Genomic DNA, 16,848 nt, shown 5'->3' on the forward strand with positions numbered 1-16,848 from the left:
GAAAGGGGGGGCTTCGCCCTGCCAGACCTAAAACTATATTATGAGGCTGTATGCCTAAGCTGGTTAAAGGACTGGGTCAAGCTAGAAAATACGGAGCTACTAGATCTGGAGGGCTTCGACAACTGCTTTGGCTGGCATGCCTACTTATGGAAGAACAAAATGAAGGCACATAAGGGGTTTGGTAACCATATCTTTAGAGGGCCGATAATCGAGGCATGGGAAAGGTATAAGAACTTGCTAGAGCCGAAAACACCACACTGGCTGTCACCTCTTGAAATTATAAGTATAAAAACTACTAACATGAGAAAGAACTGGGCATCATATAATCAGTTAGTAACTAAAGTGGAAGGGAAATGGAGAACTAAACCCTATGAGCAGATAAAAGAACATGTTTACGATTGGCTTCACCACCAACAAGTGAATCAGATGTTCAGCAAGGACTTCAAAGAAAGAGGTTATGCAGACAAAGACTCTAAATACCAGACGGAGATAATTAACAACAAAGAGAAAAATATATCTAAGTTATATAGAATGTTGCTTGATTGGAACCTGGCTGACGAAGAAGTTAAATCTGTAATGATTCGCTGGGCTAAAGATATAGGTCACAGTATTCAATTTGAGGATTGGGAAAAATTATGGAAAGATGGGATAAACTTTACGGCGTGTACTGTGATAAGAGAAAATGTTATGAAGATGTTTTATAGGTGGCACTTGACACCTATGAAACTTGCTAAAATGTACAAGGTGGACAATAAGTGTTGGAGGTGTAAAAAGGTAGAGGGCTCCTTCTACCACATGTGGTGGGAGTGCGGAAGGGTAAAACAGTTTTGGGAGAAGGTTTACATCGAATTAAAAAAGATATTAAAATACACGTTCATAAAGAAACCCGAGATTTTCCTATTAGGGATATTAAGACAAGATATAAAAAAGGAAGATCGTAGACTGGTATATTATGCGGTTACGGCAGCAAGGGTTGTAATAGCGCAAAGGTGGAAACAACAAGAAATCCCGACGGTGGAGGAGTGGAGAGGTAAATTATCGGAATATGCTGAGCTTGATAAGTTAACGGGGAGAATTAGATATTTAAAGGACCAGATATTTACCAGCGACTGGGGGAAATATGTAGACTACTTGGAATACGTTTGTGATGGAAAAATAACGCTCAAGGGATTTAAAGACGTACTGTAACAGACTAGAGGTTATTGTGCAAAGAAAATAGAGAGTAAGAGTAGACATAACGACAATATAAACGAAGAAACGCGGACATTAATTTTGGCTACGAATGACTTGCGATTTAGCTGAAGGAAGTCTTGAAAGAAACAACTATGTGAAAGAAGTGATGTAAAAATATTTATTTGATGTATTGTTATTCGTGTATATTTTTCTGTTCTCTTTTTCTGTTTTAACTTTGTAGTGAACTGTTCTCGGTTTTCTTTTTCTTGTTCTTTTTCTATTTTGAAACGCTTAATAAAAATTTACGTGATAAAAAAAAAAAAGAAAAAACACCTGGTGTCAGTGGAGTTTTATTCAAAAGAAGCCAACATTCTTTATTCAAAGAAACCCAAACCGTGCAGGCCTCGTGATCACAGAAACCTTTCCCAACAGGTCTTGCCCCAGTGAGGTAGTTGTGAAGGCTGAAGGTTGCTACCCTCCCACCACTCTCTGAAGTCTCCTCCTCCCCCTGGTCCTTCCCAAGCATCCTGAGACTCTGACACCTTGCCTGTCTTTGCTCCCTCCTCTTAATTTCTCTGTGTTCTGGGAGACCAGCAGGGAGGGGAGCTGATCGCAGCAGGATGGGGAGACCCCCTGGCTTCTTCAGCAGCCTGCCTGATCTCTGCCTCTTGACCCCCGCCTCCAGCCTCCACTTCTGCCTCGGATTCTGGGCTGCTGTTTGCCACAGAATCTTCCTGCCCTCCTGCCTCTTCAGTTTCCAACACCTCCTCTTGCTCACAGTCTGCTCCCTCTTCTCCCTCAGACGACCCCCCACCAGTTCCCTGGCTCTGAGCCTTCTTCCCTTGGGGGATCCCCAGTTGGTGCCACCTGCCACTCCTATCTGCATCCAGCCGGCCCAGGACAGCAAGCAATGAACAGAGCTGGTAGACATCCCAGTACCTTGCATCTTCTAGGTGCAGCTGGTGCTCATCTTTGTCAGGAAGGACCAGCTCAGCCGCATCAAGGAAGTGATGAGGGAGACAGTGGCCACAGGCATCATGGGGAAGATGGGGAGTAGACCCTGACAGCGGAATTCCCTACGTCGATCTTTCTGTCTGTCTGTCTGTTTTTCTAATCTCTGCCAACCAGTTTCCCCTCTTTCCTGCTTGCTCACTAACAGCCATCTTTGCTCCGCCCCTGCAGAGTAACAAGGGGTGTGTGGCCGTGAGGCTTGTCTGCAACAATACCAGCTTCTGTATGGTCAATTCCCACCTTGCTGCCCACGTGGAAGACTTTGAGCGCCGAAACCAGGATTACAAGGATATCTGTGCCCAGATGAGCTTCCTGCCCCCTGACCAGGGTCTGCCGCAGCTGACAATCATGAAACACGAGTGCGTTTCAAGGGCTTGGAGGGAGAGAGCCTTGGCTGATGTAACTTGCTGGTCTCCGCTATCTGGAGAAGCAAATTGAGTCACGTTTCTGTAACTTTCCTGCCTGTGTGTAGCTCAGGGTAGGCAGCATTTGTTGTTGTTTAGTCGTTTAGTCGTGTCCGCCTCTTCGTGACCCCCTGGACCAGAGCACGCCAGGCCCTCCTGTCTTCCACTGCCTCCCGCAGTTTGGTCAAACTCATGCTGGTAGCTTCGAGAACACTGTCCCACCATCTCGTCCTCTGTCGTCCCCTTCTCCTTGTGCCCTCCATCTTTCCCAACATCAGAGTCTTTTCTCTTTTTAAAAGAAATATTTATTAAAGTTTTACAAAAACATAAGTACAAAAATACATGAAAAAATAAAAATAAAAATACAACATGTAAAAGACAAAAGACAAAAAGAAAATAAGAAAAAAATAAAAACAAATGTGTTTTTTATAACTTTAAACTCATTTGCTTGTTTCCTTGACCTCCTCTCACCTCCCCTTTTTGTATCCCCTTTACATAATCAAATCAGCAAATCCTTACCCTCATTCATTGTCTTATCTCTATATCTTAACATATTATAACTCTTTATTTCCAACCATTATCAATTCATTTTTGCATATTCTTAATAACTTTGTTGCTAATGCCACTTATTTTCAATCCAACATCATTTTAACATTCGTTAATTTTACAGTGTTTCTGCAAATAGTCTTTAAATTTCTTCCAGTCTTCTTCCACCAACTCTTCTCCCAGGTCTCGGATTCTGCCAGTCATTTCCGCCAATTCCATATAGTCCATCACCTTCATCTGCCACTCTTCCAGGGTGGGTAAATCTTGTGTCTTCCAATACTTTGCAATAAGTATTCTTGCTGCTGTTGTTGCATACATGAAAAAAGCTCTATCCTTCTTTGGCACCAATTGGCCGACTATGCCCAGGAGGAAGGCCTCTGGTTTCTTCAGGAAGGTATATTTAAATACCTTTTTCATTTCATTATAGATCATCTCCCAGAAGGCCTTAATCTTTGGGCACGTCCACCAAAGGTGAAAGAATGTACCTTCATTTTCTTTACATTTCCAACATTTATTGTCGGGCAAATGATATATTTTTGCAAGCTTGACTGGTGTCATGTACCACCTGTATATCATTTTCATAATATTCTCTCTCAATGCATTACATGCCATGCCATAAATTTCATACCGGTGGTCCACAATTGTTCCCAGTCAGCAAACATAATGTTATGACCAATGTCTTGTGCCCATTTAATCATAGCAGATTTAACCATTTCATCCTGCGTATTCCATTTTAACAGCAAGTTATACATTCTTGAAAGTATCTTAGTTTTGGGATCTAACAGTTCTGTTTCCAATTTTGATTTTTCCACCTGGAAGCCATTTTTTTTGTCCAAATTATAGGCCTCTCTTATTTGGTAATAATGAAGCCAGTCTCGCACTTTATCTTTTAATTTCTCAAAACTCTGCAATTTCAATTTGTCTCCTTCTTGTTCCAATATTTCCCAATATTGCGGCCATTTGGCCTCCATATTGAGTTTTTTCTGAGCCTTTGCTTCCATTGGTGACAACCACCTTGGGGTTTTATTTTCCAGTAAGTCTTTGTATCTTATCCAGACATTAAACAATGCTTTCCTGACAATATGGTTTTTAAATGCTTTATGTGCTTTAACCTTGTCGTACCACAAATATGCATGCCACCCAAAAACATTGTTGAAACCTTCTAAGTCCAAAATGTCTGTGTTCTCAAGAAGCAGCCAATCTCTCAACCAGCAGAATGCTGCTGATTCATAGTAAAGTTTAAGGTCTGGCAGGGCAAATCCACCTCTTTCCTTTGCGTCAGTTAGTATTTTAAATTTTATTCTGGGCTTCTTGCCCTGCCAGACAAATCTAGAAATGTCTTTCTGCCACTTCTTGAAACAGTCCATTTTGTCCAGAATTTGCAATGACTGAAACAAAAATAACATTTTTGGCAATACATTCATCCATCAGAGTCTTTTCCAGGGAGTCTTCTCTTCTCATAGAATCATAGAGTTGGAAGAGACCACAAGGGCCATCGAGTCCAACCCCCTGCCAAGCAGGAAAGACCATCAGAGCACTCCTGACATATGGTTGTCAAGCCTCTGCTTAAAGACCTCCAAAGAAGGAGACTCCACCACACTCCTTGGCAGCAAATTCCACTGTCGAACAGCTCTTACTGTCAGGAAGTTCTTCCTAATGTTTAGGTGGAATCTTCTTTCTTGTAGTTTGGATCCATTGGCCACTCATGAGGTGGCCAAAGTCTTGGAGCCTCAGCTTCAGGATCTGTCCTTCCAGTGAGCACTCAGGGCTGATTTCCTTCAGAATGGAGAGGTTTGATCTTCTTGCAGTCCTTGGGACTCTCAAGAGTCTCCTCCGGCACCAGAATTCAAAAGCATCAATTCTTCGGTGATCAGCCTTCTTTATGGCAGGCAGCATTGTGCTCTCCAAATGTTGATTGACCAAAATTCCCATAATTGCTAAGAATTGGCCTTGCTGACGGGCTCATGAGAGTTCCACTTCAGCAACACCAGGAGGGTGCAGTGTCGGCGATCCCTGCTGCTGCAGCTGCACCACTAAGGTTTCTACTAGAGCAGCCAGGAGAGAGCAACATAAACCGAGTGGCAGAGATGTATTAGATGAGATTATAGCAAATGTGGGCAACTTCTCCAGTGATCGGGGTGGGAGCTGCAGTTTGTTAAGGGCAGTAACGCGAAAGCAGAGCGGCCATTTTGCATGGAGAAGGTTCCCGGCTCAGTCACCAGTGTGTGCAGCTAGGGCTGGGCATGATCTCTGCCTGAAAGCTGCTGCCAGTCCATGTAGTCCGTCCTGAGCTTGATGGGTCAATGGTCTGCCTCAATATAAGGTCGCTTCCCATGTTCCTGTGTACTACAGCAGGGTTTGGAGGGCCACAAGCGCCCTGCCCATGAATTCAAGAACCAGGGGAAATTCTAAAAGTCTTTGCTGAAAGGACATCAAAGCAGGGGCCAGGTGAACCTCTTTGGGAGATTATTCTGAAAGGTCGGGTGCCATGACTGAAAAGGCCCTGCCATGCTTGAAAGAGCAGGAGTTCCCTGGGAAAGGGATTCTAGTCAGTGGAGAGGCAGTGCAAACATAAGTGGGCCTTCTTCTGGTACCCTTTCCCCAAACCTTGAAACACTTGAAAGGCCAAATGGGATGCTCTGAATTGGGCCTGGAAGCAGTTCAAGAGCCAGTCTAGTTCACAGAGCACTAGCCTAATATGATCATACTGCCCAATCCTAGTTATCAGTCTTACTACATATTGCAGGAAGTGGCAGCAGGCTGCCTCCCGACCCCCGACCCCGTGAGCTAGCCTGTAGCTGTGGTTGCTTTGCTTTTTTCCAGCATTGTCATCTGATCACTAAAAATGAGCTTCAGAGACTTCTGACCTACGACCAGGTGAGAGACATCTTTGTGTTATATGTGGTGGTTTAGGATATTGCCCTGTTTATTTCCTTTGTCTGGGATACCCCAGCCTAGGCTAGAGAAACCACTTTCAGGCAGTTAGGAGCAAAGTGTAGCTATAACATAGGATGACTGCGACTTCTACAAATGCTTTTTAAGGTTGCCGGTTTGTGCAACCTGAATTAGAAGCAAGTCCCAATTAAGTTGGAGGGTTGCCTTGGAATAAGTAGGACTGCTCTGCCGTTTCCCAGTTAGAGGGCTTTCCTAGCTCAGCACACGCTCCAGATGTTGTTGGACTCCCATCAGCCCCAGCATAGCTGCTGTCCAGCAATATCGAAAGGTCTAAGGTTTCCTGCTCTAGGTTTTGCATCTGTCTGGAAAATCTGCGTTGCTCACATGTTCTTATCAGCAGAGACTTCCATTAAGTCCAATTAAATTGCTGGTGCTTTTTGTTTTACATTTTTCTCTCCAAGGTTTGTGTGTTCATCATGTTGACGACCTTTCTCCCACTTGGCATAAGGAGCATTGGTATTTTGTGTTGAAACAGGCCTGATTGCTGCACCTTACGGTGGATTTAAACTCTGTGAGCGTAGTCGTGCCTTAGCCCTTTGAGAAGGATGCTGCAAGGAAGGCAAGGGGGGGACTTCCAACATATGCAAAACCATCATAAAACATTAAAAACTTCCCTAAAGGCTGTATAGTTACTTATCTCCTTGACATCTGACGGGAGGGTGTCCCACAGGGCAGGTGCCACTACTCAGAAGGCCCTCTGCCTGGTTCCCTGTAACTTCGCTTCTCACAGTGAGGAAAAGGCCAGAAGGCCCTCGGTGCTGGACCCTGATGCCTGGGCTGAACAATGGGGATGGAGACACTCTTTCAGGGCTGAGGCCATTTAGGGCTTTAAAGGTTGGCGCCAACACTGAGAATTGTGCTCAGAAACGTCCTGGGAGCCAACGTAGGATGCAAAAGGGTGGTTTTGCAGTTGCTCATAGTGTCGGGGGTGTATTCTGGTGGTTGTTAACAGTTTGTATGGATTATTGGTACATATAAGATTGTCTATTGGAGGTATGGCTAACCTGTGGTCTGCCGGATGTTACTGAGCTGCAGTTCCTGTTGGCTCCAGCCATCATGGCCAGTAATCAGGGATGATGGGAATTGTAGTTCTGCAGCATTGTGAGGGCCACGTGTCTGCTACTCCTGAGTTAGAGGATTTTCCTGTCGTGTGATGCAGCAAAGTAATTTAAGATGACACGGGGCAAAAATGCACAAGCATCCTGTACCTTTAAGAATTGGGTATAAGATAGGATTTCAGCAGGCATACCCCTTTTTTGCACTTGGCTAACCTACTAGTAGGGACGCGAGTGGCGCTGTGGGTTAAACCACAGAGCCTAGGACTCGCCGATCAGAAGGTCGGCGGTTCGAATCCCCGTGATGGGGTGAGCTCCCCTTGCTCTGTCCCTGCTCCTGCCAACCTAGCAGTTCAAAAGCACGTCCAAGTGCAAGTAGATCAATAGGTACTGCTCTGGCGGGAAGGTAAACGCTGTTTCTGTGTGCTGTTCTGGTTCACCAGAAGCGGCTTAGTCATGCTGGCCACATGACCCGGAAGCTGTACGCCGGCTCCCTCGGCCAATAACGCGAGATGAGCGCCGCAACCCCAGAGTCGGTCACGACTGGACCTAATGGTCAGGGGTCCCTTTACCTTTACCTTTAACCTACTAGTACTTCACCTTGGTCTTCCAGCACAACAGTGGCTGTTAATAGACTCCATTGTCAGGCAACAGGGGGTCTTCTGCTTCTCTGCTGATAAGCAATTTCTTTTTGGCTTTAGCTAAACATTCAGCGTACCCAAAAGACAGCTTTTGCTGATTTCACAGAGGGAGAGATCAAGTTCATCCCGACGTACAAATTCGACTCTAAAACAGATCCTGCTTGATAGTTGAGCCTTTGTAAGTAAGTCCTCTCAATCATTCTTCTGCAAGGCTTGTTTGTTTTTCCTAGTCTGCTGAGATGCTAGTAGTGTCCTGCCTTTCCATCCTCCTGAGCAGGCTAGTAAAACATATATTTTAAACATGGCTTTCTGCTAAGCAAGCTGTTGGAGGAGGGCTAGAGTTGAGGGCTGGACGGACTTCCTTTCCTCTGCAGCCAGAATGGACACCAAGCCACGGAGGAAGAGAGAGATCCAGCTCTCCTTCACCTGCTCACTTTGCTTGCATGGAATTCCCGGTTGCCAAAGGCTGCTAGGCGAGTTGTGAAATGCAAGGCTGTGATATGTTGTCTTCCTCAAGCCATCCCTGCTCAAAGTCTCTGGAAATGCTTTGGCTCCTTTTCCACAAGCAGCCTTTCCCCCACATTTGTCCTGATAATCAGCATCCTGTTTCATGGCGTGTTTAAGCAGAGAATCCTGTTTGTGTCAAGGAAGTCTGGGAATGAGACTTGGTGCTCTCTCAAGATGAGTCTGCCAGGGCATAAGAGCATGAGAGCAGCCCTGCTGGATCAGGCCATTGGTCCATCTGGCCCAGCATCCTGTTCTCACATTGGCCAATGAGATGCCTCTCGGGGAGCCCACAAACAGGACCTGGGTGCAACAGCACGCTCCCCTCCTCCAAGCCATACTGCTTCTCTTGGTGGAGTATGTTCTCTGGCCATTATGGCTAGTAGCCATTGAGCCTCACCATCCAGGATGTGGCATATTCTTGTGGTTCTTGACAACTGTCAGAAGCCACCTAGGCCTGCTAGTTTCATTGCTCTTGCTGTGGTAATGGGGAAATCAAAAGGACAGGCGGAACATGTAGTGACGAAGCCGGAAAACGGCAGGCTCCTTTGGGCAGCATTTCAGGTGCCAGAAAGGGTCTTTTGGATCACTGAAAAAATAGTGTCTGAACAAGAATAACGGGGCCCCTTGCTTTGGGGAAGGATCATCATTTGGTGGTGTGCCATATGCTTTGTATGCAGAGTCTCAAGTTGAAAGGCACCTCCACCTGAAAAAGGATTGGGCCACAGAGAGCTGCTGCCAGCCAGAGGAGACTTAATTAATGAATTGTGGGGTTGGAAGGGATCACGAGGGTCATCTCGTCCAACCCCCTGCAATGTAGGAATCCAAACTGGGGGAGGTCAGAAAATCATTCTGACCTGGTAGAAGGCAGCTTTTGATTTCCTGACAACTCTCTCCATGAGGCAAAATGCCTGCACACCTGCAAGGTCCGCCCCTTCAGAAGTTGGACTCCCAAGCCCCATCATCTCCAGCTCTTGACCGTGGTCAAGATCACAGGCCGTGTGTGGAGCCAAAGTTTGACTGTGTGAGCCTTGTGTGTTGCCTCAGCCAGTCCAACTGTCTCCTTGCAGTGGGAAGTGCCGTGTGCCAGCATGGTGTGAGCCAATCCTCTGGCGAGGAGGCAGCGTGAATCAGCTCAGCTACCGAAGCCACATGGAATTGAAAAGGAGCGACCACAAGCCCGCCAGCTCCCTCTTCCTCACAGGGTAACACCTGCCCTGGCCAGGGCTATCGTCTATTCAGGCTTTTTAGTTGCCTGCTATGTGGCACCTCCTCGAATCTGGGCAGGCCCTGACCAACAACCAGGCCCCTTTCCACAGAGCTCCTCCTTGGCCAATGACTTCCGGTGCAAGGAGTGGGCAGGTTTTGGCTCTGTTAAATCCCTAGGCTTCCATTCTCCACTGTTCTGAGTACACGCTGCTCCTGCAGGCATGGCAGACCACATGGGCTGAACTGTATACCTTAACCGTTGGCTCCATTCATGCAATGGAGCTTCTGTGGTACTTGGCTTGGAGCATTGGGCTTCAGCCCATTGGCTCTGGAAGTCACAGCCGCTGCCATCCTGGGGAAGCTCTCAGAGTTACAGTACTTGCCTCTTTCAGGGCTGGGAACAGGGGGTGCATCAGGCCTTTCTGCTCTTAACTCATGCCCCCCCTTTTTAGTCCATAGCCCCAACAAATGTGCTCTGCCCCCCCCATAGGTGAAGGTTGTGGATGACCGACGGTACCGGAAAGTGATTGAGGATATTGTTCAGTTGATGGACAGGATGGAGAACGAATTCCTTCCCTCCCTGGAGGGAGGTAAGGACGAATAGGATCCTCTCCAACCCCTTAAAGAGGGTTTGCTGCAAAAAGACCAGGGGGGAAAGAAGGCCTTGGCCCATCTAGCTCAGTCTTGAGCGGTTCCCCAGGATTTCCGGGGGATCTCTCCCAGCCCTACCTGAAGATGCTGGGGATAGAACCTGGGACCTTTGCATGCAAGGCAGATGCCCTTCCACTGAGCGGCAGCCTCTTCCTCTTCCTTGCAGGCAAAGACTCCAGGGGTCGCCAGCGTGGTGCCCTCCAGATGCTGGACTACAACTCCCATCATCCCCAGCCAACGTGGCCAGTGGCAAGTGCAGCAATATCTGGAGAGCCCCACGTGGACCTGTGGCATGTGCAGTCCCCTAAATGAGAGGCCGGGGCCAAGGACAAACTTCCCCCTGGAGCACGTTTCCTTGCCTCTGCTAAAGGCAAGCACTCCCCCCCCCCCTTTTGCTCTGCAGTTTCCGTTTGAGAATGTGAAGTTCCGGCAGCTGCAGAAGGAGAGGTTCCAGATCACAAACAACGGGCAGGTCACCCTCCACTTCTCCTTTATCCCCAAGCTCAGTGACAGCCAGTATTGGAAGGCATGGCTTCGTGCTGAGCCCTGCGAGGGATACTTGGAGCCCAGCGCGTCTCTCTCTGGAATCAGAGAACTGTAGAGTTGGAAAGGGACCCCAAGGCTCATCTAGGGAAGGCCTTCCTTTTCCCCTCCTCTTCCCAACCCTCCTCCCTCAAACCTTGGGAGTTTGGTAGAGCAGGGGAGGCTTAACATTTGTGGGCTGCATTGCCCCATGCTCAAGCCTCCAAGGGCCACACGTCAAAGCAGCTGAGCCCAAAGTGTAAAAGTGTGTGTGACCAGCTTTAAACAAAGACACACACACAAATGAATTGAAGCCAAGCAATGCTGGAGGGTCCCCAAACACCTTTTGGCATCGCAGGGAACCAGTGAGAGCAGTCCGTCCAAAAATTACTTTTTTAAAAAAATAATCGTATTTTTATGTTGTGGAGGCACAAAAATATCTTGGGGAACATATAGAACTAGCCAAACTTTTAAAAACTCAATGAAATGTAAACTAAAAAAGAAAGTTACATTGGGGGCGCAAAAATCCTTTCCCTTTTGATATTCTTTTGTTAGGATCACTTTCTCTCACCCCCCAGTATCCTGTCACCATCTTCTGTGCAGCTGCTGCTTTGGAGGACTAGAGAGGAAAGTGGGGTGGGGGTGGGAACTGAGTCGCTTCTTCTCCTAATTCTTGAAGTTAAGGTTTGCCCCATACACCTGTGAGAACAGGATGCTGTACTAGATGGGCCGTTGGCCTGATCCAGCAGCCTCCTATTGTGTCCTTCTGTTCAATTCTTCACCGTCTTCACTTTTAATTTACAGACAAGCCAACTTGGCTGTGCCCAAGAGTGTATCTACCTGACCTCCTCCCGTTTTAGGTGAGACGGTGGACATTTCCCTGGATGTGTACGTCAGCAAGGAAGAGAAGATTGAGGCTATCTTTGTCCTTCACCTTGACCCTGGCAAGGACTATTTCCTCACCATCGGTGGGAGCTACCTACCAAGCTGCTTCGGGACCTCCTTGGAAGCCTTGTGCTGGATGAGGCAGCCGCTTGGCGGAGTTCCCGTCACCAGACTTATTGACCTGGTAGGGAAAGGGGTTGATTTACCTGGCAGGTTCATGTGCTGGATGTCTACCCTTCCCACTCTGCTTGCCTGCTTGGAAAACAGCTGCTCTTCCACTCAGCAATGTGGGGGCTGGGGGTCCTCCGCTGCATTCAGCTTCAGCTTCTGTAGCTCTGCATCCGCTTCCTGTGTGCTGTTCATGCCCTTTGTTTGCCTTGACTGAGTCATCCCAGGTTCTGGTCCTCCCACCTGCCCTTTCGCAGGGCCACTGAACCGTGTGCATTTCCCTGCCATCTGCCCAGATTCTGTTCAGCCAACGGGCTGTTTCTTTCTCTTCTCAGGGCCTGTGCCATTAACACCCTTGGTTGTCTGTTGCTCTTGCCTTCCTCCTCTGATCTCAGGGAGAAGACGGCTTCCTAGAAAAGGTAACAGTTGGTTTGCTATCCTCTAGATGTTCTTGTAGCGGGCTCAAAGCAGGTTTACACGGGGGTTGCGTTCCGAGGTACTCTTGTGCTCTTGGGGGGGACATTTTTGCCCCTTCCAGTGCCCCTTCCAGCTCTGCGGCAGTGTGCATGTGCCTCGAAGGCACGTAAATGGAGTTGCCCTTGTCAACGATCAGCAGCTGCTCCATGCAGTGGCAGCTGGTCCCTTAGGGCAAACCAGGCACTACCCCACCAACCGGACTTTCCTCTCAGGTACCCGCACCTGCCTGCCTTCTGACTCAAATCCAGTCCAGATGGTGGCTCTAGCTCTCTGCTTTGGTCTCTCCCCTAGTCTCAACGTGGCCCTTGTAGAACTCGGCAGAGGAGAACGGAGACGAAACCAGAATTTGCCATCGCTGCTTGACTCTGGGTCCGCTTGCGATTGGCAGCACGGGAGGCAGAAAGCCCAGTCTCATGATGCAGGCGCCAGCCCCCTCTGGCCCCAAGAGCCAGTTTTCTCCTTGTCTCTGTGCTCAGCAACTGCTGCACAGGCTGTGCCACTCTGGCTTACTCTCACCACCTGAGCACTGGCATTTGGGAAGCGGTAGTGGCTGCTTTGGGGTGGCTCAGGGAAACGTCACTCCTCTCGAAATCAGATCGACTTGGGTGTATTATCCTAGCCACAAGGAGACCGTGGTGACTGTCAATTTGGACAGCTGTAGACATTTAGAATCATGGAGGATATGTTGATCCTCCGGTCAGGGCTATTTCTTGCCACTATTATCACAAACCACATGCTTTTGATTACCAGTTTCTGGGGAACATGATGGACAGAGTGCTCTTGTCCCCGTGTCCCTATGGACTCCCAAGGGCATGTGGTTGGCCATTGTGGGAACAGAATGCTGATCTAACCCAGCAAGGCTCCTGTGTTCTTTAGCATGCACCAGCTACTCTTGCACTAAGACTCTGATACAGCATGTGTCATTCCCCACACCAATACTCTCTCTCCTCTCTCTCTCTCTCTCTCTCTCTCTCTCTCTCTCTCTCTCTCTCTCTCTCTCTCTCTCTCTCTCTCTCTCTCTCTCTCTTTCTCTCTCTCTCTCTCTCAATTACAGATAGGTAGCCGTGTTGGTCTGCCATAGTCAAAACAAAAAAAATTCCTTCCAGTAGCACCTTAAGATACACTTCAGATACACTGTGCATCTGAAGAAGTGTGCATGCACACGAAAGCTCATACCAAGAACTAACTTAGTTGGTCTTTAAGGTGCTACTGGAAGTATTTTTTTTTTGTTTTTTCTCTCTCTCAAGACAGGGGCGGGGAGTATTGGCGGGGGGGGGGGGAGGGGGGATGAACTGGGTCCTAATCAACAGCTGTCCTGGGGATGAGGGGATCAAATTCTCCATTCTTGCCAACTCCTTTCAGTGATGGGCTGCTTGCCACTGCTGTGCTCCTAAAGCTCTCTTGCTCCCCCCTCCTCTCTTTCTCTTTCTCTTGAATGTGGTAGCTTGAGATAGAAATAACCACCCTGAACATTCCTGGAGAGGAAGATGGGAAGGAGGCCGGAGGCATTGTTCACCAGCTGCTGTGTGCTGCATTGCCCAGGCATTGTTCACCAGCTGCTGTGTGCTGCATTGCCCAGACAAAGTCGTGGGCTGGGGCTCCAGCTGTTGCTCAGTTTCTACCCCTGCCTCTGCAACGTGCTCTAGACAAGGGGTGGTGAACATGTGACCCCCTCATCTCATCATGCTGGCTGGGGCTGCAGCCCATCAACCTATGAAGGCCCATCCATGTTCTGTTGCTGTTTTTGTTACTTATTTCCTGCCCTTCACCCTAAGGTCCCAGGGCAGGTTCCAACAATTTAAATAAAATGTTAGCCAAACCTCATGTCCACAGCTGCATATTCAGTAAGCTTTTGGGTGAACTGCACATCCGGAGTGGGAGGATTACTAGCTGCATATTAATAGGGGGAGGGGGAGCTTGGATTTGGGGTGCGAGCAATTAGTTTTTTGTTTCCCCACTTGAGATGCTTGCTGTGGCTAGGGCCGGGCGATATATTTTCAAATCAGCTTGAAGTCTAGATAGTGAGACTGGTTTCATAATTTCTGACCTGGCAATATATTGCGAATCATGATGTGTGTGTGTGTACTATGCAAAAAACACCATGTGGGGGGAAACTGTGAAGCCAGACAATGCTTCTTTAGATTCCTGCAGCCCCTGTGGACTCTGCCGGTTCAGCTTTCCCCTGCCCTCCTGCAGGGGGCAGCCGAAATCACAATGCGGGGGAAACCGTGAAGCCAGCCAATGCCTCTACATAGCTCCATCTTATTTCAGACATCGTGATATATTGGTGTATTGCAATGTTTAGCTAGTGATATATCACCGTGTTGAAAGCCATCATGCATCCAAACAGCTCCACAGCTTTAACCCCCATTTGAAAACTGTTGGAAATTCAAGCCCTTCTCATGATAAGCTGGCAGCAGTCCAGGCACCCGGCTTGATTCCCTGTTGACCTCCCTGGCTGCATTCCCCAGCAGACGCAGGCAAGGTCTCGATCGGCGATTCTTCTCAAACGTGAGAATAACACACCCCTCTTTCCTGCCTCCCCCAGGCAGGGGAAAGAGATAGACAGAAACGTATTTACATGCTTTTATTTCTGTCTTTGCAGCGTTACAAAAAACAGGACTGCTCTCTTCAAACTCCAGCAGTGTTGTGACTAAAACTTCCTGTACATCCTGTACAGCTCATATTACACTGTGAGGTAATTCCGGTGCTGCGCACTGTGAAATGACTGCCCCTCTGTTCCCACAGCAGTCCCAACATTCCCATCATGTTTACACTTCAAGCTAGGACTTTGAAGCTGCATTGCTTCATTATCGTAACAAAAACATCAGCCTGGCTAGATAGAGCAGAGGTGGGGAATCTTGACGGGCCCACAGGCCCCACATCTAACATCATACGTGGTGTCAGGTGTGGAGACATGGCTGCAAAGGAGTTTCAAGGGTGCGTTCAATTGTTCTTTGGCAAGCAGGGTTTGTTGACCGCACTTTTGGAGTTGACCACTAGTATTTGTTGTTTGGATTGAAACCATGCCTGCAGAAGGACATTTCCTCGGCAGACCAGCTTTGCAGGCAGCTTCGTCAAGAGGGGAGGTGTGGGATAATTACAGTGGGGTGGCTCAGTTGGTAGAGCGTGACACTCTTAATCTCAGGGCTGTGGGTTCAAGGTCCACTTTGCGCCAAAAGGGGAAACTTGCAAGGTGGGCCCAGATGTATAAGGACCAAGCTTCTTGCTTTGGACCAGCCTGGGAAGGAGGCAGGCTGCAGGTAACAGGACAGAACACTTCCCTTGCCAGGCTGTCAATAGCTGGCAGTGACCACTCGGTGGCCGAAGCTCTGCTCATCTTCCTGGAGGCAGTGCCAGAACCAGTCCTTTGCTATGAACTGTATCAGCGCTGCCTTGAGTGCTCACATGACAGCCACCTCTGTCGCCAGGTCGGCCCCAGAGCCCCATCTCTTCCTGGCTGGTCTGTGGTGTGTACAGAAGCATAGAATCAGAAGGGATTTCCAAAATCATCTAGTCCAAATGTTGCCACAAGTAACAGGAAATCCACTAAAACATCCCTGAAAGCCAGTAAACCGGCACACTGGCAGGAGGGCTAGTCTGGTCTGGGAAGCCTTGTTAACTGCAGAGGTTGCTGATGTCTCCTTTGATAACCATCCCTCTCGGTTGTGGAGGGGGGTGGGGTGCGCACATGTTGCCTTTTTGCTTTCTGACCAGGACTTGTAACAATAGCCCACCTGTTTCAGTGAACCTCGAAACGGCCATATACTGGGCCATCTAGCTCAGTATTGTCGAAATTGACAAGCAGTGGCTCTCCAGGATTTCAGACAAGGGATGTTCCCTACCCTCCTGGGAGATGCTGGGGGTGGAGCCTGAGACTTTCTGCATGAAAAGCAGGTGGTTTACTGCAGAGCTATGGCCCTTCCCCCAAGATATCTCGGTAGAGCATAAGACTCTTCATCTCAGTGTCCTGAGTTCGAGCCCCACCTTAGGCATTGCAGGGGGTTCGATTAGTTAACCCTCGTGGTCCCTTCCGACTCTACAGTTGTATTATTCCCCAAAGTTCCCAGCAGAGTTCTAGTCCGGTTACCATTTTAAACATTCTTTTTTTTATGCCAGGTCTAAACCTGCAAACATAACAAGCACACCGTGCTAGTGATCCATGCCCCTCCTCTAGCAAAGCTCTGCACTGAAACTCCAAACCGCCCCTCCCTGTCTTGCAGGTGATCTGCCAGATCCGCACCAGAACGTGTTCCGCTTCCTGGTGGCTTTCCTGCGGGAGCTGCTGAAATACTCTGAGAGCAACAGAGCAATCTTTTGAGAAGATTGATTTTTAGAAAACTGTTAAAATGAAATACAATGAAATTCAACCAGGGGGATTTGAGGAAGTCACTTAACAATGTTATCAAGATTGGTTAAATTGCAATTAGGATGTATGTTTGTTTGTTTGTTTGTCTTCAAAAAATTTGGAAAATTTTTGGAAGAGGCGGCTTCAGGGAAAACAGATATTGTAACTGACTCTGGAAATGGCCAATCTTAAATTACTGAGCTGGAATGTTAATGGTTTGAACTCTGGAGCCAGACTATATCGGATTGAACATGTAATAGCAAAACAGAAATTGGATATCATCTGTCTCCAAGAGACAC

General features: G+C 48.0%; 1 pseudogene across 1 annotated transcript; it reads left to right on the forward strand.

The window, feature by feature from the left end:
• Window positions 1-215: 215 nt before the first annotated feature.
• Window positions 216-16,522, forward strand: LOC309361240 (inositol polyphosphate 5-phosphatase OCRL-like; annotated as a pseudogene). The gene is made up of 9 exons: window positions 216-224; window positions 5,958-6,011; window positions 7,846-7,949; window positions 9,360-9,494; window positions 9,989-10,099; window positions 10,553-10,718; window positions 11,532-11,740; window positions 12,120-12,153; window positions 16,425-16,522. The product of its transcript is annotated as an inositol polyphosphate 5-phosphatase OCRL-like (transcript).
• Window positions 16,523-16,848: the final 326 nt, after the last annotated feature.

The sequence above is a fragment of the Podarcis melisellensis genome, assembly GCF_964234715.1.
Source record: "Podarcis melisellensis genome assembly, chromosome: W".
Lineage (NCBI taxonomy): Eukaryota > Metazoa > Chordata > Lepidosauria > Squamata > Lacertidae > Podarcis > Podarcis melisellensis.